The sequence below is a fragment of the Phyllobates terribilis genome, unplaced genomic scaffold (assembly GCF_046119375.1).
Source record: "Phyllobates terribilis strain yellow unplaced genomic scaffold, ASM4611937v1 Scaffold_4__5_contigs__length_816908805, whole genome shotgun sequence".
NCBI classification, from domain to species: Eukaryota; Metazoa; Chordata; class Amphibia; order Anura; family Dendrobatidae; genus Phyllobates; species Phyllobates terribilis.
The window spans coordinates 172,792,448-172,816,987 of NW_027362764.1; the positions used below are offsets into that span (position 1 = coordinate 172,792,448).

General features: G+C 45.6%; 1 protein-coding gene and 1 long non-coding RNA gene across 2 annotated transcripts in view; one reads left to right on the plus strand and one right to left on the minus strand.

The window, feature by feature from the left end:
- The window catches only part of RFTN1 (raftlin, lipid raft linker 1), a 448,879-nt gene that overhangs the window by 65,147 nt on the left and 359,192 nt on the right, over positions 1–24,540 (minus strand). The gene's annotated exons all lie outside the window — the stretch shown is intronic.
- LOC141265187 (uncharacterized) overlaps positions 1–24,540 on the plus strand; it is a 54,880-nt gene that overhangs the window by 10,520 nt on the left and 19,820 nt on the right. Inside the window, exon 3 of the long non-coding RNA XR_012320063.1 lies at positions 11,674–11,878. This is a non-coding gene — a long non-coding RNA (uncharacterized lncRNA). The remainder of the gene's footprint in view (positions 1–11,673; positions 11,879–24,540) is intronic.

Sequence of the window (24,540 nt, forward strand, 5' to 3'; positions counted from 1 at the left end):
AGAAACATAAGATAAAACGTCAAGAATGGGACAAGAAATATCTTAAGACTGATTTTTCAAAGGTTTTATGGACTGATGAAATGAGAGTGACTCTTGATGGGCCAGATGGATGGGCCAGAGGCTGGATCAATAGAGGACAGAGAGCTCCACTCCGACTCAGACACCAGCAAGGTGGAGGTGGGGTACTGGTATGTGCTGGTATCATCAAAGATGAACTTGTGGGACCTTTTCTGGTTGAGGATGGAGTGAAGCTCAACTCCCAGACCTACTGCCAGTTTCTGGAAGACAACTTCTTCAAGCAGCAGTACAGGAAGAAGTCGGTATCATTCAAGAAAAACATGAATTTTCATGCAGGACAATGCTCCATCACATGAATCCAAATACTCCACAGCGTGGCAGGCCAGTAAAGGTCTAAAATAAGAAAAAATAATGACATGGCCCCCTTGTTTACCTGATCTGAACCCCATAGAGAACCTGTGGTACATCAAAAATGTGAGATCTACAGGGAGGGAAAACAGTACACCTCTCGGAACAGTGTTTGGGAGGCTGTGGTGGCTGCTGCACGCAATGTTGATCGAAAAAAGATCAAGCAACTGACAGAATCTATGGATGGAGGCTGTTGAGTGTCACCATAAAGAAAGGTGGCTATATTGATAAATTTATGTTTATTTCTAAATTTTGTGCACTGATATTGGTTTACCTGGTCAAAATAAACAAGTGAGATGGGATTATATTTGGTTTTTATTAAGTTGCCTAATAATTCTGCACAGTAATAGTTACCTGCACAAACAGATATGCTCCTAAGATAGCCAAATCGAAAAAAAGCCCACTCCAACTTCCAAAAATATTAAGCTTGGATATTTATGAGTCTTTTGGGTTGATTGAGAACATAGTTGTTGATCAATAATAAAAATAATCCTCTAAAATACAACTTGCCTAATAATTCTGCACACAGTGTAGTCGAGTTCTGACCGGGAGTATGCATATCGCTTACTTGCTGTCACGTGACCGCCGTTCCCAGCGTTGACACCGAAGAATCTTCACAGAGCGCTGTGCATGTGATGTGAAGATTCACAAGTCTGCAGTCACATAAGGTGGCTGCAGACTTGTCATTTTAGACTGGAGATCCCCTTTAAAGTGATCATTTCTTTATTTCTCGAGTATAGCTGTCCTTTGTTTGCCTCCTGCTGACTTCTCTGCTCAGATGTTCCTTTCCTCTTGCTGCCTTTAATAACCCAAGGTACAGTAAAGATTGGGAAGGTGTGCGTTAAATGTACCTACCACTAAGGAAGTCTAAAGGCCCCGTCACACTTAGCGACGCTGCAACGATCCCGACAACGATATGACCTGTCAGGGATCGTTGCTGCGTCGCTATGTGGTCGCTGGTGAGCTGTCAAACAGGCAGGCTCACCAACGATCAGGGGAGCAGCGACATTGTGGAAAGAATCTTTCCACAATGTCCTGCTCCTAGCAGGCTGGTAACCATGGTAAACATCGGGTTACTAGGGGCACGCGCTCACCTAGTAACCCGTTGTTTATCATGGTTACGAGCCTGCTAAAGTGAGCTGTAACCTCCCGCTCACTTTAGCAGGCTCGTAACCATGATAAACAATGGGTTACTAGGGGCACACGCGCACCTAGTAACCCGTTGTTTATCATGGTTACCACTCTGCTACAGTGAGCGGGAGGTTACCGCTCACTTTAGCAGGCTCGTAACCATGATAAACAACGGGTTACTAGGTGCGTGTGTGCCCCTAGTAACCTGATGTTTATCATGGTTACCAGCCTGATCGCTGCTTCCGCTGGTCACACACAGCGATGTGTGCTGACCAGCGGGAGGGCAACGACCAAAAAATGGTCCAGGACACTTTGCAGCGATCAGCGACCTCACAGCAGGAGCCTGATCGCTGCAAAGTGTCACACATAGCGACATCGCTGGTGAGGTCGCTGTTGCATCACCAAAACCGTGACACAGCAGCGATCTCGCTAGCGATCTCGCTATGTGAGACGGGGGCTTTAGAAGTAACATAGTAACATAGTTTGTAAAGCCGAATAAAGACTTGCGTCCATCAAGTTCGACCTGTTAGTTCTGTAATTGCTAAAGTTGATCCAGAGGAGGGCAAAAACCCCAAATGATTTGGCCAATCTTCACCTGAGGAAAAATTCCCTCCCGACTCTGAAACCAGCAGTCAGAATAAATCCCTGTATCAACCTACTATTTTATTTTATTTTTAAGTATATGCTGAAATCTGCCTGGTATCTAGAAATGCATCCAGTCCCCGCTTGAACTGGTGTAGTGAATCCGACATTACCGTCTCCTCACTCAGTGAATTCCATATTCTCACTGCTCTTACCGTAAAGAACCCCTTCCTATGCTGGTGCTGAAACCTTTTCTCTTCCAGTCTTAGTGAATGCCCTCTTGTTACCGTAATATCCCTCCTTTTGAACAAATCCCGGGCAAGATCTCTATACTGTCCCCTAACATATTTGTACACATTTATTATGTCCCCCCTCAACCTTCTCTTTTCCAAGCTGAATAGTCCTAGTTTTGCCAACCTCTCTGGGTATTGCAGTCCCTCCATTCCCTTTATTAATTTTGTTGCCCTCCTTTGTACCTTTTCAAGCTCATTTATATCCTTTCTATATATTGGGGCCCATAACTGAGCACAGTATTCCAAGTGTGGTCTGACCAGTGCTTTGTACAGTGGAAGAACAATGTTCTCATCCTTTGCAGCTATACCTCTTCTGATACATCCCATTACCCTGTTTGCCCTTACAGCAGCGGCCTGACTTTGGGCACTCCAATTTAGTTTGCTATCAATCAAGATGCCCAAGTCCTTCTCCATCTCTGAATTCCCCAATGATTTCCCATTCAGTGAGTACTGGAGACTTCCATTTTTCCTTCCCATATGTATGACCTTACATTTCTCCTCGTTAAACCTCATTTGCCATTTAATGCTCCACCTACCCAGCTTATCCAAATCCCTCTGTAGGTCTGCACTGTCCTCTTTTGTATTAATTGTTTTACATAACTTTGTGTCATCGGCAAATATTGATATTTTACTATTTATCCCGTTGACTATGTCGTTAATAAAGATATTAAATAACATTGGGCCTAGTACAGACCCCTGTAGTACCCCACTAGTGACGCTTACCCAATCTGAGTATATTCCATTTATAACCACCCTCTGCCTTCTATCCTTTAGCCAGTTTGCTACCCACTTGCAGACATTTTCCCCCAGCCCCATCATTCTCATTTTGTATACCAACCTATTTTGTGGCACGCTATCGAACGCTTTTGAGAAGTCGAGATACACGACATCCACTGGTTCCCCCTGATCTAGTCGAGAGCTAACCTCCTCGTAGAAGTCAATCAGGTTTGTTTGGCAGGAGCGATTCCTCATGAATCCATGTTGGTTCGGGATTAAAAGATTATTAGCATCAAGATGCTCCATAATTGCCTCTTTAATGAAGCTTTCAAAAATTTTGCCCACAACGGACGTCAGACTCACCGGCCGATAGTTTCCGGCGTCACTTTTCGCTCCCTTTTTGAATATTGGCATTACATTCGCCTGTCGCCAATCAAGTGGCACAGACCCAGTCTCAACAGAGTCCTTAAATATAAGATATAACGGTCTGTCTATCACATTACTTAGTTCCTTAGTACCCGTGGGTGTATGCCATCAGGTCCTGGTGATTTGTTTATTTTAATGTTACTGAGGCGTTTCTGTACCCCACCTTGGGTTAGATTTGTCATACTTAGTGGAGGATTAACTTTGTCACTTCTCATTTCTCCTGTTAGTTCGATTTCCTTTGCGAAAGTTGTCGAAAAAAAATTATTTAATAGATTAGCTTTATCCTCATCTTTCTCTATGATTTTGCCTTCCTCACTTTTTATCGGTCCAATATTATCCGATTTAATCCTTTTACTATTTATATACGTAAAGAACAGTTTGGGATTTGATCTACTTTCCCTAGCAATACGTCTCTCTGTTTCCTCCTTCGCTATTTTTATTTGTTTTTTACAGGTTCTCGTTTTTTCCTTGTAACACATTAGTGCTTCCTTACTGTTTTCCTGTTTTAATCTCTTGAATGCCTCTTTTTTGCTATTTAACGCCTCTTTTACGTTCTTGTTCAACCATATTGGTTTCCTCTTATTTCTGGCCCTTTTATTCCCATACGGTATATATCTCTCGCACTGAGTATTCAGAATTCTTTTGAAGGTTTCCCATTTACTATTCGTATTCCTTTGATTAAGAACTTTGTCCCAGTCAATAAGTTGAAGGCTTTCTTTCAGCTGATCAAACTTCGCCCTCCTAAAGTTTAATGTTTTTGTTGTTCCCTTATTGATAACCCTACTGAAGGGCATTTTGAAGTCGATAATATTATGGTCGCTATTACCTAGGTGCCCCCCTATCTGTACCTCAGTTATTCTATCAGGCCTATTAGTCAATATTAAGTCCAACACGGCCTTCCCTCTCGTTGGTTCCTGCACTAGTTGGGAGAGATAATTATCCTTAATATTTGTCAAGAACCTTTTACCTTTCTGAGATCTACAGGTTTCTGTTTCCCAGTCAATATCCGGGTAGTTGAAATCCCCCATTACAATCACTTCATTATGTTTTGCTACTTTGTCTATTTGTCCTAATAGCAGATTCTCATTCTCCTCTGTTATATTTGGTGGCTTATAGCAGACCCCCAGTAATATTTTATTATTATTTTTAGTTCCCTCTATCTCTACCCACATGGACTCGACCCCCTCTTCTCCCTCTCCTATATCTTCCCTTAGTCTGGGTTTTAGACATGACTTTACATATAAGCAGACTCCTCCGCCCTTCCCCTGTTTCCGGTCCCTTCTAAATAAACTATAATCTAATAAATTTACCGCCCAGTCGTAGCTATCGTCTAGCCAAGTCTCTGTTATACCTACGATGTCATACCTCTCCTCCGATATAAGCGCCTGCAGCTCATCCGCCTTATTGGTCAGGCTTCTTGCGTTGGTCAGCATGCAAGATAAAACTTTGGGGTTATTTAGCATCCTATTCTTCTCTAACGATCTAACTGTACTATCCCCACCCCCCTCTCCACCCTCATTATATTCACTTCTCCCCTTCCCCCTTGCTTGCCTCACATCCCACCTATTTCCTTGGTTCCCCCCCCCTGTCTCTAGTTTAAAAACTCCTCCAACCTATTAGCCATCTTCTTCCCCAGCACCGCTGCACCCTCCCCATTGAGGTGCAGCCCGTGTCTACGGTAGAGCCTGTAGCCGACCGCGAAGTCGGCCCAGTTCTCCATGAACCCAAACCCTTCTGCCTTGCACCAACTCTTTAGCCACTTATTCACCTCCCTAACTTCCCGTTGGCGCTCCTGTGTGGCTCGCGGGATTGGTAGTATTTCTGAGAAAACTACCTTGGAGGTCCTTGCCCTAAGCTTCCTACCTAGGTCCCTGAAATCATTTTTAAGGACCCTCCATCTACCACTCACTTTGTCATTGGTGCCGATGTGGACCATGACCGCTGGGTCTTCGCCAGCCCCACCCAGTAACCTGTCAACCCGATCCGCGATGTGCCGGACTCGAGCGCCAGGGAGGCAGCACACCGTTCGGCGATCCCGGTCTTTGTGACAGATTGCCCTGTCTGTCCCCCTAATAATAGAGTCACCCACTACCAGAACCTGTCTTGCCTGCCCTACACTTCCCCCCTCCCCCTCATTACTGGAGCATACACTCCCCCGGTGGTCAGAGGATCTGTCGTGCTCCAATAATGCCGGTTCTGAACCAGCCTTCCTATACTTCTTCCCTCTATCCCTCCTAACTGTTATCCAGCTCCCTGCCTGTTCAGCCTGCACTTCCCCTCTATGCTCCACCCCCAGTATTGACCCATTGAGTGTCTGCTCGGTGAGCAGCAAACTCCGTTCCATGTTGTCGATGCTCCTCAGTACCGCTATCTGAGCACTTAGATCCAGAATTTGGGCTTCCAAGTGCACGATATGCTCACATCTCTCGCAGCAGTATGGATCCTCGAGCGGTTGCTCACGGAATGCATACATTGCGCAAGATGTACACTGCACGGCTCCGGCCAACATGGACGTCATTCTAAATATGGGGATACAGTCAGTATATATATATACAAGTACAAAACACAATTATTTATATATAGGTGTATGGACGGGGATCAATTAGGGATGTGCAAGTGTATCAATTAAATATCGGCGGGGGATCAGTTAAGTATCAAGTATGGACGGGGGAATCAGATAAGTAGGTCAGGTGGATTAATTAAGTAAAAAGTAAAGTAAAGAAAGAATGAAATACAGTCAGCAATTCAGTCCTAAGTCCTCCCTTCCAAACTCCCTGAATCCAAAGTCACTGAAAAACAAGTCACACACTTACTTTCGTTCGCACTTACGCTCCGGACACACGCAGCTCGTTCACACTCGCAAACTAAGAGATTTAAAGAGTTTTTTTTTTTTTTCTTCCTTTTCCAGCAATGTACCCTTCACCTCAATGCACTTCCAAAGGACTTGATGTCCAACCAGCTGCCCCTTATAAACCCTTAATTATGACCCCTTCCCCTTAATTAACCCCTTGTGAGTAAATCTACACCTCAGGATTTTATTGCAAAGTAGGAAGAACAAAATGCCAATCTGAACAGAGAAGACAGCAGGAGGCAAATGTATGGTGACTATATGAGAGAAATAAATAGTCACTTTTCAGTCTCATGTTGGGGAGTTACTCTCTCGTCACAGAAAAAAGTCCCATTCCAGGGCGGTGGTCTTCTGTAACTAGGGAAAACATATATTATAGTGAAACCTATCCTAAAGACCATCTCTTTGAGACTACCTCTATGTAGACTAGATTTTTGTGACAGAATTTCCATCACATATAATGACTATCTTCTTTCTGAGAAATGCAATCTTAAGAAGTTCATTTTTGCTGCAATTTTGGGTGGCCTCAAAGATGTTTAACTATATATTAAAATGAAACCAAGACATCAATGATGAAGGTTCTTCTTTCAGTACAATTTGCATTTTTAGGGATATAAATGGGATTTATTTTTGGTTTTTCACTATTAAGTGTTATAGCTTGAATAACTAAACAGCCAAGTAAACAGCATCTAATATACTACATAGCTTTATACCGAAATATACAAAATGGCTTGAATTAGTGTACTTATTAAATAAGTTATTGCAAGTAAACCCATACATAATAAAAATGACAACCTAAAATATTTCCATTATTTGGGGATTAAAATATGTAGTGTTTACCCTACATCATTCTAGACATAAAAGACAATACTGCACCAACGTCATGAAAAATAAAAATTCAAATTAATCTTTAACAACATTATAAAGCAAAAAATGCAAATTACTGCATATTTTACAGTTCAAAATAATACAGATACATAATTTCAGCACTTAAAAATGGCAAATACTCCCGGGATTCTTAAACTCGCATAAGAATAGACTTCGCTAATGATGCAGATTTATTACTGAAAGTAACAAAATGGAAAACCTCAGTAATAGCTGTGAATGCCAGAAAGCAGTAGCGGATGTACAGTGAATTTAGGTGGCTTGGAATGTCATGATTTACATTATATTAATATCTACCATGAAGGCCATTGCATGGGTTCTTTGTGAGCAGCTACAGAAATTAATCTTCATGTGCAAGTGTATAATCTGTAGTGAGTGACATTAATTTCCTCCAATTACCAAGATAATTGGGCTTTAGAGATTTTTATTGGACAGTCGGACCTACTATTCTAAGAGCAATGATTATAATTTGCACCATTCGCCCTTTCAATGAGCAGCATGACTTCCAATCAATAAATCGAGCATAAGGCCATGTTCACAAGGAAGTATTTTGATCAGTATTTTACATCAGTATTTGTAAGACAAAATCAGGAGTAGAACAAATAAAGAAAAGTATATTAGAAACACTTTTTCTGCAGTTTTTACCTGACCTTGATTTTGGTTTGAAAGTATTGATGGAAAATATTGATCAAATGCTGACATGTGAACGTGGCCTTATACTGTGCTATGGCTAACAAGTATCAGACAAATCTGAAATTTATGCCAAGTTCACGCATTCAGTATTTGTAAGCCAAAATCAGGAGTGGAACAATCAGAGGACAAGTATAATAGACACCCGCGCACCACTTCTACATTTATCACCCACTTCTGGTTTTGGCTTACAAATACTGATGTAAAATACTGACCAAAAACTGAACTTGTGAATGTGGCCTAAAAGTGATATTCCATGCAAAGCCTGAAATTGTGTCTTGTGCCTGGAACTTGGCTCCTTTCAAACCTGTCCAGAGGCCCCAATACACATACATCTAAAGTTTGGCAAACCCAACCATATTAGTGGATTGTATGAGAGGCTAATGTATATGGGGTCCTCCCGACTCTCCCCTGATAGATGATGTCTGGGTGGAGAAGGATCTGGCCATTGGAATTTCAAGGGTTGATACTTTTGTTTGGCGGAGAGACAGACAGCTGCCAGAGGAGTTAGGCAGTGGCTCTCACGTACAAAACACTTGACCGAGCTGCGTATGGAAGAGTCAGGAGAGATAATTGTAGGCCAAATAATCTTTCAGCCGACAGTTGTCTAATATGTAAGAGGGCCTTTAGTCTTATCTTGAATACAAAGTTAGCTGACTTCAAAGCACTAGGTCCATGATCAACCTATGACACTGCATAGCAGATATTCCTTCTGGCAGACCAACTCACAAACCAGTGTTGGGTGTATTTCCTATGTGGACTTCAGGGTGGCTAAGGTTTAAGCTATGGTCTGAGCACTGCATATATCCAAAAAGTTGGAGTTAAGAAAGTCTTTAGGATAAGAGCGTGAAGTCTAACATTGCAGGACAGATGCTCAATTTTCATTTTTTTCTCTGTATCAGAAAAAGCCATATAAAAAATGCGTGCGTGCGTGCGTGTGTGTGTGTTTTTAAAACTTTTTTTTGCATAAGCTTTTTTTGATTCGGTGACTAAATTTGGAGCTTTTTTTCAACTTCTAGAATTAACTCTGTGAGAACGTAGTCTTATAGCTATGGAAAGGCAACCCTTAAAAGAAAACATGTCTATAGTTGTTTCTTCTCCCACAATGAAAAAAAAAACATGTGGCTCGGCACCCCATCTTGTAATTAAAAAAAACAGCATTGTTAAATTCTCTTCTTTTAGAAAAAATAAGTTGATGATTGTAAAATAAAGTATTCCTCGCAAAGTTAATAGTAGTCACAGACCACAGCTGATGCAGAGTCATTTCTTGCCCACAGGTTTGATGACAATGAAGCTGTGTCCAAACCGTGACATCAGAAAACAGAAGCATTTTATGGGCTTTGTCACACACTTTTCTGCTTCTAAAAGGAGACTGTATTTGCTATAAAAGAGTCAATTCATTGAAGATAAATAGTGTGCACATCAAAGTTATAAGGGTTACTGTATATGTGCAACACAAAACTAAAGCACAAAGACATGAAAAACTTAGTTCAATATAAGTATGTGATGTATCCATTCTTCATTCCACTTGTAGAAAGCAGGATAACCAATAGCATTCTGGTGAGGTGGGATGAAAGGAAGTAGAAGGTAAAAAAATTGTAAATCAAAGCATTGTCTTCTTAAAAAAGGCGCATTTCATATTATATTTAAAGCATCCAGTACCACTGGTGTACAGCAATGATAAAGACGAAAATTGCACGTCAATATGAGATACAGAAAACATGGCTACATGGAGTATGCAAAAAAAAAAGAATTTACAGAGGACCTGTCACCTCTCCTGCCCTCAGAGTTAGTAAATACTTTTATATAACATGAATTAGTGTGCCGCCCCAGCCAGGCCACTGCGGTCACTGTACTGGTGCACGGCGGTCCGAGTGCTGGTATGGTCCGACCGGGGCACGCGCGGCAGTCTTTATCAATTGTGTGTGTGTGGGGGGGTTAATAATAAAATAATAAAAAGGTTCGTGACGTCAGTTGGGATGTTCGGCCTGGTATGGCCGGGCACTAATGAGGGCCCCTGGGAGTTAGGTGGTGATGAGCAGTGCCAGGCGATTAACCCTTCCCAACCAGGGCTGGCTCCCAGGGGAGATAGAGCAGGAATGTTGCAGCAGGAAATAATTAGCTTTAGACAGGGTAATAACCAGTTTGTACCTTTTACTGGAATTCTGCAAACAGTTCCAGAAGCTTCTATACAGTTCACATACAGGGTTTGTTTTTTGTCAGGCCTGCATGTTGAGGGGTCAGATTCTCTGCTGTGAGGCTGTGTAGCCTCCCTGCTGCTAATTATACCTCTGGTAGATGATTCCTTGGATCCCCAGGGGTCCAATGTAAACAGTTACTGGATCCATGATCCCTTCCAGCGAGCAGGCAACATGATTCCTGTCAGAACACTCACTTTCTCTGGCAGCAGTGTCTTTGACTCCACGCGGTTGCTGAGCTCCCAGGTAAAACACTTTCCTGCTCATTATACTGTATAAAGACTGAGCAGACTCACAGTTTAGCACAAACTCTGTAAGTTTCTGTGCTCTAGGGACTGGACCCTGCCTTGTGCAGCTTGTACATGCAGAGAGCAGACTTCTCTCTCTTGCACAGAGAACTCCATGATGCTGCTTTCTTCCTCACACTACAACTACAACTGAAACACCTCCTCCCCTCTTTGAGGGATCTGCACAACTTCCTGGTTTAGGCAAAAGTGTACAATCTTCCAGTAAGGAATCGGTTAACAATGTGTGGATGCAATGAAAACAGCAGAGAACTTACCCTCACCATAACTGGCAATACATATGTAGTGGATTTGGTGCAGATTTTCAGTCTAGTATCACAGTTGATTTTGCTGTCTTTAAACTGAGCTTTAGGCTTTATTCATATGTCTCTGTTTTTTTGTGAACCAAATGTTTGCAAAAAGAATGAAAAATATATATCAGCTTTTGAATAGGGTTGAGGGTACCTGAACTCTGACTTTTTCCCGGAAGTCCGTCTTACTATTTGGGTTCAGTGCTGAATAAAGTTTGTTGAAAGGCTGCAGCACAGCCAATCAACAAGTTTTTAGGCTGTGGGCACTTCCGAAGCCATCACAGCCATACCAAGTAGTAGCATAGCTCTGATTGGCCAGCGCAACACATGACACAGCCTGTATAAACACTGGATCGCGGGTGGCGCCGCTAATGTGCTCTGATTAGCGTAGGGACAGTGTAAAATAAATAAATAATTGAAAAAATCTCCACGGACCTTCCCAGCCTATTGATATCAGCTCACAGCTGTCTGCTTTACCTTTGTTGGTTATTAAAACCCCACATCATTTTTTTGGGGTCCCCCCATTTTTAATAACCAGCAAAGGCAAAGCAGACAGCTGCGAGCGAATATCAATTGGCTGGGAAGCTCCATGGATATTGGCCCTTTCCCAGCATAATAAGACCAGCTCACAACTGTCTCCTTTCCCTTGGCTGGTTATTAAAAGTAGGGGGCACATCATTTTTATTCACTTATTTATTAACAAGTACAGTAAACTACACATGCAAGGCACTGCTCCACTCCTCCACTTGGACCTCCACTTTGTGGTTCAAGATTTTTTTTATATATATTCTTTTATGCTATGTTATTTTAAGTAATTTCCCTATTGATATTTATTTGCAGGGCAATTGTTCTGCTCTCACCCCCATTCTTCTTCCTTTGCAGCCCCCTAGCCCTTACTACGACCATTTTACAGCACCGAAGTTTGGGTCCCCATTGACTTATATGGTGTTACGGGTCAAGTTCTGGTACCCGAACCGAACTTTAGACCAAAGTTCGGCTGAACCCAATGATCCTGAACTTCCACGGGTCCGCTCATCCCTACTTTTGAACCAAATCACAGATGAAAGTCACCCATACAAATCAACAGGTGAGTGAAGAAAAAGAACGACAGCACACGGATGCCATCCATAAGTCATCTAAATGCAGTCCATTTTTTACGGTTTAGCATTTCCAAAAAAAATGGACTGGTTATCGTCTGTCTCCTAGATCAGATTTTTCATATATTTTTGACCAGCATGTCAGTTTTTATCAGAAGTGTGTCATTAATTTTTCTCGTAAGCAAACAAAACCTGATGGAGGTTTCTAAAGTTTCTCCTAGCAAAAAGTAAACGAGGATGACATCAGAGAGCTAGACATTTTTTTTGTATCCACAAATTGGATCAAAATCCTATTTATTTCCATGTTGATTTTGTTTTGTGCCCATTTGGTCCACAAACAGACGACATGTGAACAGCACCATAGACTATAATGTTTACAAACAGTTACATAGGTTAAAAAAAAACGTCGGTCCATCAACTTCAACCTTTCTGTGAAACACATGGACAGAACATACATGAGAAAATAAGTCATGTGAAAGGAGCCTAAGGCTACATTCAGACGAGTGCTGAACTTTACGGACTAGTGCATCCGCATATCAGATGGATACAGGGGCTGCCTACTATTTACATCCACTTGTCTGGAACAGTCTAACTCATGCTGTAATTTTTTTCACACGATCTGAGTGGAAAATAGCCATGTGCATGAGCAGATAGTTGAATATCGGTCTCTGTCTACATACAGAAGGGAACCACTCTAAATGCCTTCATATGAAATCAGAAGCATAATGAGGTACGGTAGGGCACCAGAAAGTGCTAAGGGAGCCATTAAAGGATCAGATATCTTGGTGTTGTACAGAGCAATAATATGTCTGTGTGCATCAGCTTTTACTCATATAATGTAAACACTCAACATATATATGTGGCACCCCGGGGGGTCTGGTTGCCACAGTGGTAGTAATACCATGTCTGGGAGCAAAACAGGAGTTTCCTGGTCAGGAACACACTACATGCAACACCTCCTGCTCCAGACCAGAAAAGGGGAGGATCCTGCCCTATATAACTGGATCTGGAGGCGGGGTTAGGGCAGTTCAGTGTAAGGAGTCAAGCAGGACACACAGGAGCAAGAAGCCAGGGACTGGAGCTGTGCAGAGCTCGTCCTGGCCAGTGTACACAGAGGACCGGACACCGGAGTCAGAGGCTGTGGGACCCTTCAAGCCCAGCAGCAGATACCGCAGGTCTCCTGGCCCACAGAAGCCCGGAGGCTCAGCCACACGAAAGGACCAGTACCGCCACAGAGGAGCGAGGAATACACGGGATCCGAGTCGCCAGCCATACGGGTGAGCACAGCACGTTACACTCAGGGACGTGGGCTACAACACAACTATAAGCGGGATAGGTAAAAGAGTACAGTCAGAACGGCAGGCCTACAACTCCACCTGGCCAGGGGAATTCTAGGATTGCTCCCAGACTGACCAGGCCCTCATCCCTAGCAAGTACTCCCATTGAGGCCTATATAATTGCCACCAGTAAAAACCCTGGGACTGCACTGCAAAGATTCTGTGTTGTTATTACCGATCCAGGCACTATCACCACCATCATCCACTTATGCTGCCCTGAAGCTACACTCTACCTGTGGGGAGTTACATCACTCTGCTGCACACACCACCAGCTTCAGCGGACTGCCCCGCAGCGGCGGTTCCTAATAACCGCATTCCACAGGTGGCGTAGTCGGACTATACACATAGACTACCCTGGTTTGACCGCCCTGGGTCACGGACAGGGTCACCGCCACGGTGACTACAATACCCAGCATCTACAAGGCCCGGCTCCGGGTGTCCCCCATGGCCCAGGGGGTGCGTCAACTTTGACGTAGTCAGCAGGATTACGTGCCCGCTACCACCGGGTACTGCACGCCTTCACAGACTGTGTCGCATACCGTGGTGAAGTTTTCCCGTCATCTGCTGCCGTTTTCTCGCCATCGTCCGCCATTTTCGGGTCGCCGCGCGGGAAGAAGAGGGGCGGAACCGCTGGAAACGCGCAAAGTCTAAAGCCCCGTTCCGCACGCTGATGCAACGCCAGGTCCTGGAAGGAGCCCCAGCGAGCGCTGACGTCAGACGCGTGCGACGCCAGGTCCTACAAGGAGACCATCGCCGGCGGAACTGCGGCCTACGGAGGAAAAGAGAAGGGAGGTAGGCCACGGTTCACTAGGGGGGGAGAAAGACGCCGGATGTGGAGGGAACTTCCAGCGCGGCCGCTGCCGCAGTGATGCCATTCACAATGCCCTATATCCCAGGAGCGGCGTGGCTACCCCAGTACTCAGGAGAGTCGCACACCCTGAGTGACTTCAAAGAGAGACTAAGCAGCCTGTTTAAGGTATATCCCCTGTCCGAGGAGCAGAAAGTGAGCATCCTTATAGGCCAGTTGATTGGTGCAGCCCAGAGAGAGGTAAAATCCTGGTCAGCCAGAGAAAAAGGGACTGTAAAGGAGATACTGGCCCGCCTAAAGGAAACTTTTGACACCAGCACCACCGCAGAGATAAAAATGAAATTCTATGGGTGCAAACAATGGGCACAGGACAGTGTACGGGACTATGCTTTAAACCTGCAGGAGGCGCTGAGGGCTATCAAACAGGTAGACCCTGACAGTGTGCGAGATGAAAACCGACTGTTAACCGAACAATTTATTGAGGGTTTACTTCCAGCGCCCACCGAACCCAGCTGCGCATAATGGCCCTGCAAAACCCTGACTTGGACTTTGCTCAGTTTAAGGACAGGGCCATCCGGGTGCTACGGGAACCAGCACCAGGTGGCGCTACAGCTCACCGGCGCCCAGCTATCACCTACCACCAGGAGGTGGCACCCTTTGCCCCGGAGCCTGTAGGAGCTGATGCGCGGACTCTGGACAATGCCCCGTCTACAGACCTGCACCATCAGGTCCAAGAGTTAACCAAAAGTGTAGCTGCACTAACCAAAACTGTACAGTCCTTGCAGGTGTCTCCCAAAGGAAAGATCCAGCTGGCTTCCAGTCCGGAGGACGTCCCGTGGCACCGACAGAAGAGGATTCCACCATCCAGAGGGAGGAACAGCGACCGCTACGACCAGGACGGACAACCCATCTGCCGCCGCTGCAATTATGCAAGGTACTGTCATTTAAACGAGCAAAACCTGGGGCAGAGGGCCAACCCCCAGGCATAAGATCACCAGGCCCATCAAGCTGGCGAGACAAATATTTGGGAGGACGATCGGTCCTACCTGTCGTGCTGGACGGCTTTCCAATGAGCGCGTTGCTGGACACTGGATCCCAGGTGACCACCATCACCTATATTCTTTTCAAACGGTACTGGACTGACTCTGACATCACCCGCCGTCCAGACGAACATTTGAGCATTTATGCCAGCAATGGTCAACCCGTGCCTCAGGTGGGGTTCAAAGAAGTGACCATAAAGGTTGGCAAAGTCGAACTGCCAGCACAAGAATTGATTATTGTCGACATTGATCGCCGAGAAAGTCATCCTATGATAACTTTAGGCACTAATGTCATTGAAAATTGTCTTGCAGAGATAACTGTCTTATTGCAGCAGGTTGCGGAAACCGCCAGTTCCAGCCAGCAGCGGGTTCTACAGAGGGAGATCCGAGCCCTGATGAAAAGACAGCGGGTAGAACTGTCTGGTGGTGAAATTGGTAGTGTTAGGATGAGTGACCTGTTCCCAATCGCCATGCCCCCAAAAAGTGAAATGATGATATGGTGCCGGGCAGCTATTGGTCTAAGGGGTAGAGATTACCAGGCCTTGGTAGAGCCCGTCTACTCTGACAGTAGGCCCACCATTTTGACAGCCCGGGGGGTGGTTGATGTCCGCCATGGGAGGGTACCCGTCTGCATCCTAAACATTGGGGAGAGAGAAGTCCATTTGCCCCGGTATGCCACCCTAGCCAAACTGTTCACTGTCAACCAGAATTCTATAAAGACAGTGGAACCCTTGCCTCTATCCCAACAGGCTGAGGATAACGGCTCCAAGGGACAAATGGATGTGGGCACTGACTCCACCCCTCCACATCAAAAACAAGGAGTGTACCGGGTGGTACAGGAATACGAAAGGGTCTTCAGTAAACATCCACTTGACTTCGGGCAGGTAAAAGGGGTTCAACACCATATCCCCACGGGAGACCATCCACCCATTAAAGAAAGGTATCTGCCTGTACCCCCCGCACACTACCAAAATGCCGAATGGATGTTGCGAGAAATGAAGGAGGCTGGGGTAATAAGAGACAGTTGTAACCCCTGGGCAGCTCCATTAGTTCTTGTAAAGAAAAAGGATGGCACTATGAGAATGTGTGTAGACTACAGGAAAATCAACCGCATAACACACAAAGATGCATACCCGCTACCCAAGATAGAGGAGTCACTTCACTAGCTGCATTAAAATCTGCTAACTATTTCTCTACTTTGGATCTTACTAGTGGGTATTGGCAGGTTCCTGTAGCAGAGGCGGATAAGGAGAAGACCGCATTCACCACCCCGATGGGCCTCAGCGAGTTCAACTGCATGCCATTCGGGCTCTGCAACGCCCCAGGAACCTTCCAGCGGTTGATGGAGTGCTGTCTGGGACATAAGAATTTTGAGATGGTCCTGCTGTACCTGAATGACGTCATTCTATACTCCCAGACGTATGAGGACCATCTGAAGCACCTGGCGGAAGTGTTTGACGCCCTGGCTGGCTTTGGTCTAAAGGTGAAGCCCTCAAAATGTCATCTGCTGAAGCCCAAGGTACAGTACCTGGGGCACGTGGTGAGCGCTGACGGTGTAGCTCCAGACCCCGATAAAATCACAGTAATCAAGGACTGGCCAAGACCCTCCACCGTAAAGGAAGTGCGGCAGTTCCTCGGGTTGGTAGGCTACTATCGAAGATTTATTCCAGGCTTCACCAAGATGGTGGTGTTATGTTCTGCTACCAGAGCTAAGGAAAGAGAGGAGATCTGTCCCTACGATAGAACTCAGCTTTATCCCTACGATGTAACAGGGGACCTGATCCTGCGATCAGACCTGCTAAAGTCCTAAGCTAGTCTGTACGGAGACCTATAGATGTGGGGAAGGAATCCCTACAAGTACTAAGGACTGGGTGGAAAATGGGACACCTCCTAACAGAAATAGTAGCAGACAGACAAACAAAAAAAATATATAGAACACTGAGGTCCGTAGACCAAGCAAACTAACAGAGTTAGATACAGAGCACAGGCTAGCTAGAAAGTAGTTATACAATGAAGTCCAGCAAAGCCAGAAGGGCAGAGCAGGATTAAATAGGCCAACAAGGTCATGTGACCAGCAAAGGAAAAAACCTAAGAGCAAGGTTCTAACAGTACCCCCCCTTCTAAGAGGATCCTCCGGATCCCCTAGGACCAGGCTTATCAGGAAATCTCCTGTGAAACGCTCTGATAAGTCTGGACGCGGAAACATCATCTGACCTCACCCAAGAGTTATCCTCGGGTCCGAAACCTTTCCAGGCCACAAGATACTGCAAACTACCTCTATACCGTCTAGAGTTAAGGATGCGAGAAATTTCATATTCCCCGTCCTCCACCACCGGAGGAACAGAGGCAGAGGCGTCACCATCCGACACAACAGCTTTTTTTAACAGAGAGACATGAAATACCAGATTGGTTGACAACCTGAAGCACCTTAAAGGGCCCTACAAACTTGGGACCCAATTTCTTAGAAGGAATCCTCAACCGCAGATTCCTAGAGGACAACCAAACCATGTCACCAACAGCGAACAAAACCTCCTGTCGTTTCCTATCAAAGTAGTCTTTAGATTTTCTGTTGGCCTCCTGAAGATTACCACGCACATCCGTCCAAACTCTCTCCAAATCACCGGAAAAATTCTCCTCCTCAGGCACGGCAGATCCCAACTTGGAGAACGACCCAAACGACGGATGTCTCCCAGAACAACAAAAAAAAGGCGAACAACCAGCAGAAGAAGATGTATGATTGTTCAGAGCAAATTCAGCAAGTGGCAGAAACTCAGACCACCCCTCTTGATTGTCTGCCACAAAACAACGCAAGAACTGCTCAACATCCTGGTTTTTCCTTTCTGTCTGGCCATTAGATTCAGGATGATATCCGGACGAGAACGACAAATGAACTCCCAACCTGTCACAAAAGGCACGCCAAAAACGAGCCACGAACTGAGGACCCCTATCAGAAACAATGTCAGTAGGAACGCCATGAAGTCTGACAATTTCCTTGACAAAGGCCTTAGCGAGAGTTTTAGCGCAAGGCAGTTTGGCGAAGGGAACCAAGTGACACATCTTGCTAAAACGGTCCACGACCACCCAGATGACAGTAAAACCCTCAGAGGGGGAAAGGTCAGTTATAAAGTCCATAGCCAAATGTGTCCAAGGAGCACTGGGAACCTCCAAAGGACAAAGCAACCCCGCAGCAGGAGTATGTGAGGACTTAGATCTAGCACATATAGTACATTGACGCACCCACTTAATGACTTCCTTCTGCCATCCAGGCCACCAAAAACTGCGACCCACCAGTCTCTTGGTCTCAGAGATTCCGGGATGACCTGCCAACCGAGATTCGTGACACTCAACAAACAAATCTCTCCTAAAGGTCCCAGGCACAAACAACCTCCCATGAGGAGTGTTAGATGGGGCATTCTCCTGTGCTTTAAGAATCTCATCTTCCAAAACGGAGTCCAAAGCAGCTATCACAACACCTTCTTGTAAAATGTTCTCCTCTTTCTCAGCACCGACTATGGGAGAAAAACTGCGAGACAAGGCATCCGCCTTAACATTCTTAGTACCAGGGATGTAAGTAACGGAGAAATTAAACCGCGAGAAAAACAGTGCCCACCTAGCCTGACGGGCATTCAGGCGCTTGGCAGCATCAAGATATATCAGATTTTTATGATCCGTAAGAACCTGAACGGGAAATTCCGCACCTTCCAAGAAGTGGCGCCAGTGTTCAAATGCGAGTTTAATAGCCAATAATTCCCGATTACCAATATCGTAATTCAGTTCAGTCTCCGAAAATTTTTTTGAAAAAAAGGCACAGGGATGTAATCCATCCCCGTTATCCTGAGACAATACTGCGCCAACCCCCACAGAGGAAGCATCAACCTCAACCAAAAACGGCTTAGTCACATCAGGCTGCATAAGGATGGGAGCAGAGGTGAACCTCTCCTTGAGATACACAAAAGCTTCAATGGCCTCAGAAGACCACTGAACCGCATCAGCACCTTTCCTGGTGAGATCGGTCAGAGGTTTGACAATACTAGAAAATTTTTTTATGAATTTTCTGTAATAATTGGCGAAACCTAAAAACCTCTGTATCGATTTCAAACCAATAGGCCTAGGCCATTCCTGTACAGCTTGAACTTTAACCGGGTCCATCTCAAAACCTTCGCTGGAGATAATGTAACCCAAAAAACTAATTCTCTGTACAGCGAACTCACATTTCTCCAGCTTAGCAAAAAGCGAATTGTCCATTAACAACTGTAATACCTCACGTACGCTCCGCCAATGAGACTCCAGATCCGGCGAATAAATCAAAATGTCATCCAAATACACAACCACATTTTTGCCGATCAAAGGTCTAAGGATGTCATTAATAAGATTCTGAAAAAATGCAGGAGCATTAGTAAGACCAAAAGGCATAACCAGATTCTCAAAATGACCCACAGGAGTGTTAAAAGCAGTCTTCCATTCGTCACCCTCCTTCATGCGCAACAGATTGTATGCCCCCTTAAGGTCAATTTTAGAGAACCACTTGGCCCCCATTAACTGGTTAAACAGATCAGGAATCAATGGCAATGGGTAAGGATTGCGTACAGTAATTTTGTTAATCTCACGAAAATCCAGACAAGGACGTAAACCGCCGTCCTTTTTTTTTACAAAAAAAAATCCAACCGCCACAGGAGATTTAGAGGGCCTAATGTGACCGGCGGCCAAACTTGTCTGTATGTATTCCTCCAAAGCCTTCCTCTCAGGAATAGTAAGGTTAAATAAACGACTTTTAGGAAGAGTCGCTCCAGGGACAAATTCAATAGAACAATCATAGTCTCTATGGGGAGGCAAAACCTGCGATTCCTTCTCAGAAAAAACTCTCCAAAAATCCTGAATAGGAACAGGCAATTCTCCCCTATCCAAAGCTGCAATACGCCCGTTACAACACTTGTCATAACATTTATGGCTCCAGGATTTAATTTCACTGGTAGACCAATCCAGTACAGGATTGTGAAATTTTAACCAGGGCAATCCCAATATTACTGGAGAAGGCAAGTTATTCAAAACTACCAAATCCAATTTCTCATGGTGAACACCATTAATAGTGAGAGGAAATTCACAGACCTTGAGAGTAATATTCTTCAAAGGGGAACCATCCACAGAAACCACAGCAATGGGGGATGATAAAGGTTCGGGTTTTAAATTGAGTCTTTCCAAGAATCCCCCATCAATTACATTCAGAGTAGACCCACAATCAACAAACACCCGAAATTCCATTAATTTTTCCTGAGCAATCGTGGAAGCAGCTAGAAATACACCCTTGGAATTTAAACAGGCAATACGGGCATGACTGACCTTTTTTTTTTCTTTCTTCATACGAAGCTCACAGCCTTTAATCAAATGACCAGATTTTCCGCAATAGAAACACAAGCCTTCAGAAAATCTACGGTCTTTTTCTTGAGAGCGAGGTGCCACCGATCCAATCTCCATCGGTTCACCACTGTTAGTACACACATTCTCATAACCAGAAACTGACATAGCAGAGGATTTGCTCTCATTAACCCTTGCACGCAGTCTCCTATCCACCCGTATAGCTAATTGCATAGCCTGTTGCAAATCTTCAGGTGTAGGATAAGCAATTAGCAGGTCTTTAACCCTTTCATTGAGCCCAGCAAGAAATAGACTTTTCAGAGCAGAATCGTTCCACCCTGTTTGAGTAGACCAACGACGGAAATGAGTGCAATATTTTACCACATTACCTGATCCCTGTTTCAAATGTCTCAACTCAGTCTCAGCTGATGCGACACGGTCAGGATCATCATATAATAGTCCCAAAGCAGAAAAAAAACTATCCACTGATCTGAAGCATGTATCACTAGGTTGCAAAGAAAAGGCCCACTCCTGAGGCTCTTTGCGCAAAAGTGACATTATGAACCCTATGCGCTGGGATTCATCCCCAGAGGACTTGGGTCTCAAATGAAAATACAATAAGCAAGCATTTTTAAATGAAAAAAATTCTCGGTGTTCACCAAAAATTAAATCCGGCAAACATACCTTAGGCTCCAAGAAATGTGCTCCAGGACAGTTACTCACGTGCTGACGGAGCTCGGCCACCTCCAGAGAGAGTCCCTGCAGGCGTTTAGCCAAATCCAGAACCGACACCATGATGGAACAGAAAAATCTTTCCTTAGAGAATTTGCAGGCTGGACTTACTGTTATGTTCTGCTACCAGAGCTAAGGAAAGAGAGGAGATCTGTCCCTACGATAGAACTCAGCTTTATCCCTACGATGTAACAGGGGACCTGATCCTGCGATCAGACCTGCTAAAGTCCTAAGCTAGTCTGTACGGAGACCTATAGATGTGGGGAAGGAATCCCTACAAGTACTAAGGACTGGGAGGAAAATGGGACACCCCCTAACAGAAATAGTAGCAGACAGACAAACAAACAAAATATATAGAACACTGAGGTCCGTAGACCAAGCAAACTAACAGAGTTAGATACAGAGCACAGGCTAGCTAGAAAGTAGTTATACAATGAAGTCCAGCAAAGCCAGAAGGGCGGAGCAGGATTAAATAGGCCAACAAGGTCATGTGACCAGCAAAGGAAAAAACCTAAGAGCAAGGTTCTAACAGGTGGCACCCATGCAGGACCTCCTGATAGGCCAGTCCAGGAAGGCCAAAAACCAGAAGCCGCCGTTCAAATGGGACAAGCTGGAAGATGAGTCCTTCCACCAGCTGAAAATGGCCCTCACGGGAGAAGAGATCCTGGCTTACCCTGATTATGGCCAGCCCTTCATCCTCCACACGGACGCGAGCAACGTGGGACTGGAAGTGGTGCTGTCCCAGATCCAGCAGGGCAGAGAGCGGGTAATCGCTTATGCCAGCAGGAAGCTCCGGCCCACAGAAAGGAACCCTGAAAATTACAGCTCCTTCAAGCTAGAGTTCCTCGCAGTGGCATGGGCAGTAACAGAGCGCTTTAAGCATTACATCGCCTCTTCCAAGTTCACCGTATTCACAGACAACAACCCGCTGACCCACCTGGACACTGCGAAACTTGGTGCCCTGGAGCAGAGATGGATGGCCCGACTTTCCAATTATGAATTCATCATCAAGTACTGGGCTGGGCGCAAGAATGCTAACGCAGATGCACTATCCAGGATGCCTAACTTGCCAGATGGGGGAGAAGACCCAGAAGAACTGGAAGAGATAGAAATCCCCGCTTTCCACAGTCATGGGATAACTCAGTGCTCCCACTGTGTGAAAGACAGGTACTCTGCCACCAAAGAGGTCACGTTCAATCCCTTGCCCCACCACGGATGGGCATAAACACAAGACAGTGACCCAGCCGTCCACCTAGTCAAAGAGTTGCTGACACGAGCCGACTCATACCCTGACCCAGATGCTCCAGAAGAGACCAAACAGCTGTGGAAAGAGAAGAGTAAGCAGTTCATCTATGAAGGGAAGCTGTGTCGAAGAACTGTCAACTCCCGGACGCACGAGCTGGTCTGGCAGGTGGTAGTCCCGAGGCGGGATGCGTCTATGGTCTTGGAAGTGTACCACGACGGAGCAGGACACTTCGGATGGAAAAAGCTGGAAGTCCTGCTACGGGAACGGTTCTATTGGGTTGGCATGAGAGGAACAATCGAGAGGTGGTGCCGCGACTGAGGACCGTGCAACCTGAGAAGGAAAGACCGTGCCAGCCAGAGGGCTCCCGTGCAGCCCATCTTCACCAAGCAGCCATTCGAACTGGTAGCCCTGGACCATGTGAAGCTGTCCCCAAGCAGGTCAGGCTATGTCTACGCCCTCACCATTGTAGTCCACTACTCCCAGTTCTTGGTAGTAGTGCCAGTCAAGGACCAAACGGCTCAGACAGCAGCCAGAGCTTTCCAGCAGCACTTCTGCCGCCCGCATGGTTACCCAGAATGTGTGCTAACTGACCAAGGTCCGGCCTTCGAAGAAGAAGTATTCCAGGAGTTCTGCAACCTGTACAGCTGCAAGAAGATCAGGACAACGCCTTATCACCCCCAGACCAACGGGATGTGTGAAAAGATGAACCAGGTGGTGATAGACCTACTGAAGACATTGCCCCTGGAGGAACGCAGTCTGTGGCCAGAAAAGTTGACAGACCTGGTGGACCTCTACAATCATATTCCAGTGATTTCCACCAACTGCACACCAGCTTACCTGATGAGAGCGAGACCTGGTAAGCTGCCCATCGACCTGGATATGGGAGTTCTGACGCCAGAGGACGCCTCACCAGATGCGGATTGGGACACTGAGCGGCAACAGCAATACCGTAAGGTACAGGAGAGTGTTGAAAGAAGTCTGTCTCAAGCAAGAGAAAGGCAAGAGAGGACTTACAATCAACATGCACCTGCTGTTCCCCTGTCACCTGGAGAGCAAGTCCTAAAGAGGAAGAGGCGACTCCACAAGTTGGATGACCAGTGGGAAAAAGAGCCGTACACCATTTTAGCATCAAACCATGATAACACCAAGGTGTGCCTCATAAGTAAGGACGGAGGTGAAACAACAGCAACAGTTTCCAGAGACCACCTGAAGAAATGTCCCGAGCAGCTACAGCATGCTGAGGAAGGCCAAGATATCCCTCAACCCGCAGAGGAAGGGGAAGAAATGGTCAGCACGGTACTCGGAGAATTTCCCCAGTCATGGACACTAGTGAATGACGCCATTGTTGTGCCTGTACTTACATTTCTCCAACCAGCCCCTCAAGCACCTACAGAAGTCTCAGTAGAGTTGGAAAAACCATTGGCCCCGGAGACAGAAGATTCCTTATCAGCAGCCCAGGAGAATCTACCCTCTGCTAGTAGGGAGCCTGTCGTACCCACGGTAAGCCAAAGGATCCGTAGGAAGCTGCCCAACCTACCAGTGACACCTCACAATACCAGTAGTGCAGATCACACAGTGCCCACTACACCAGGGGTAGAGAAAGGGGACCAGAGCGGAACACAGACAGACAGCGTGTTACGCAGGTCTACCAGAAGCACCAGAGGTCAAACTCCTGCTCGTTGGAGAATTTAAGTGTAATGTATAACTGTAATGTTGAAATGTTTTATGTGTGCATTTAACCTGTTTTTCCAGTTACCCGACAGGTTTCAGAGACTTTTTACGTTATGGACAATGAATAACCAAAAACTTTGCCTGTAAATAGTTGCACCTGGAAAGTGCCCCTTTTGTTCCAGACCACAGAACAAAAACCCGTGGAGGTGGCTGAAGACGTGGTCCAACTCCGGATCATCAATGCCCTGTAGCCACCCCAGGGCCTCTGTGGAGGGTTTGGGACGGGTCCCTCAAACTACATCTTCGGTGAAACGGACACCTGGTTGCGGATGATACCGTGACCTATAGAGACTCTAGTGATTGTAAATATGTTAATGTATTGTTATCTGTTATATTTTTGCAAAATATGTTCAGTCCCGGAGTACTGAAATTTACTAGGGGGGACTGTGGCACCCCAGGGGGTCTG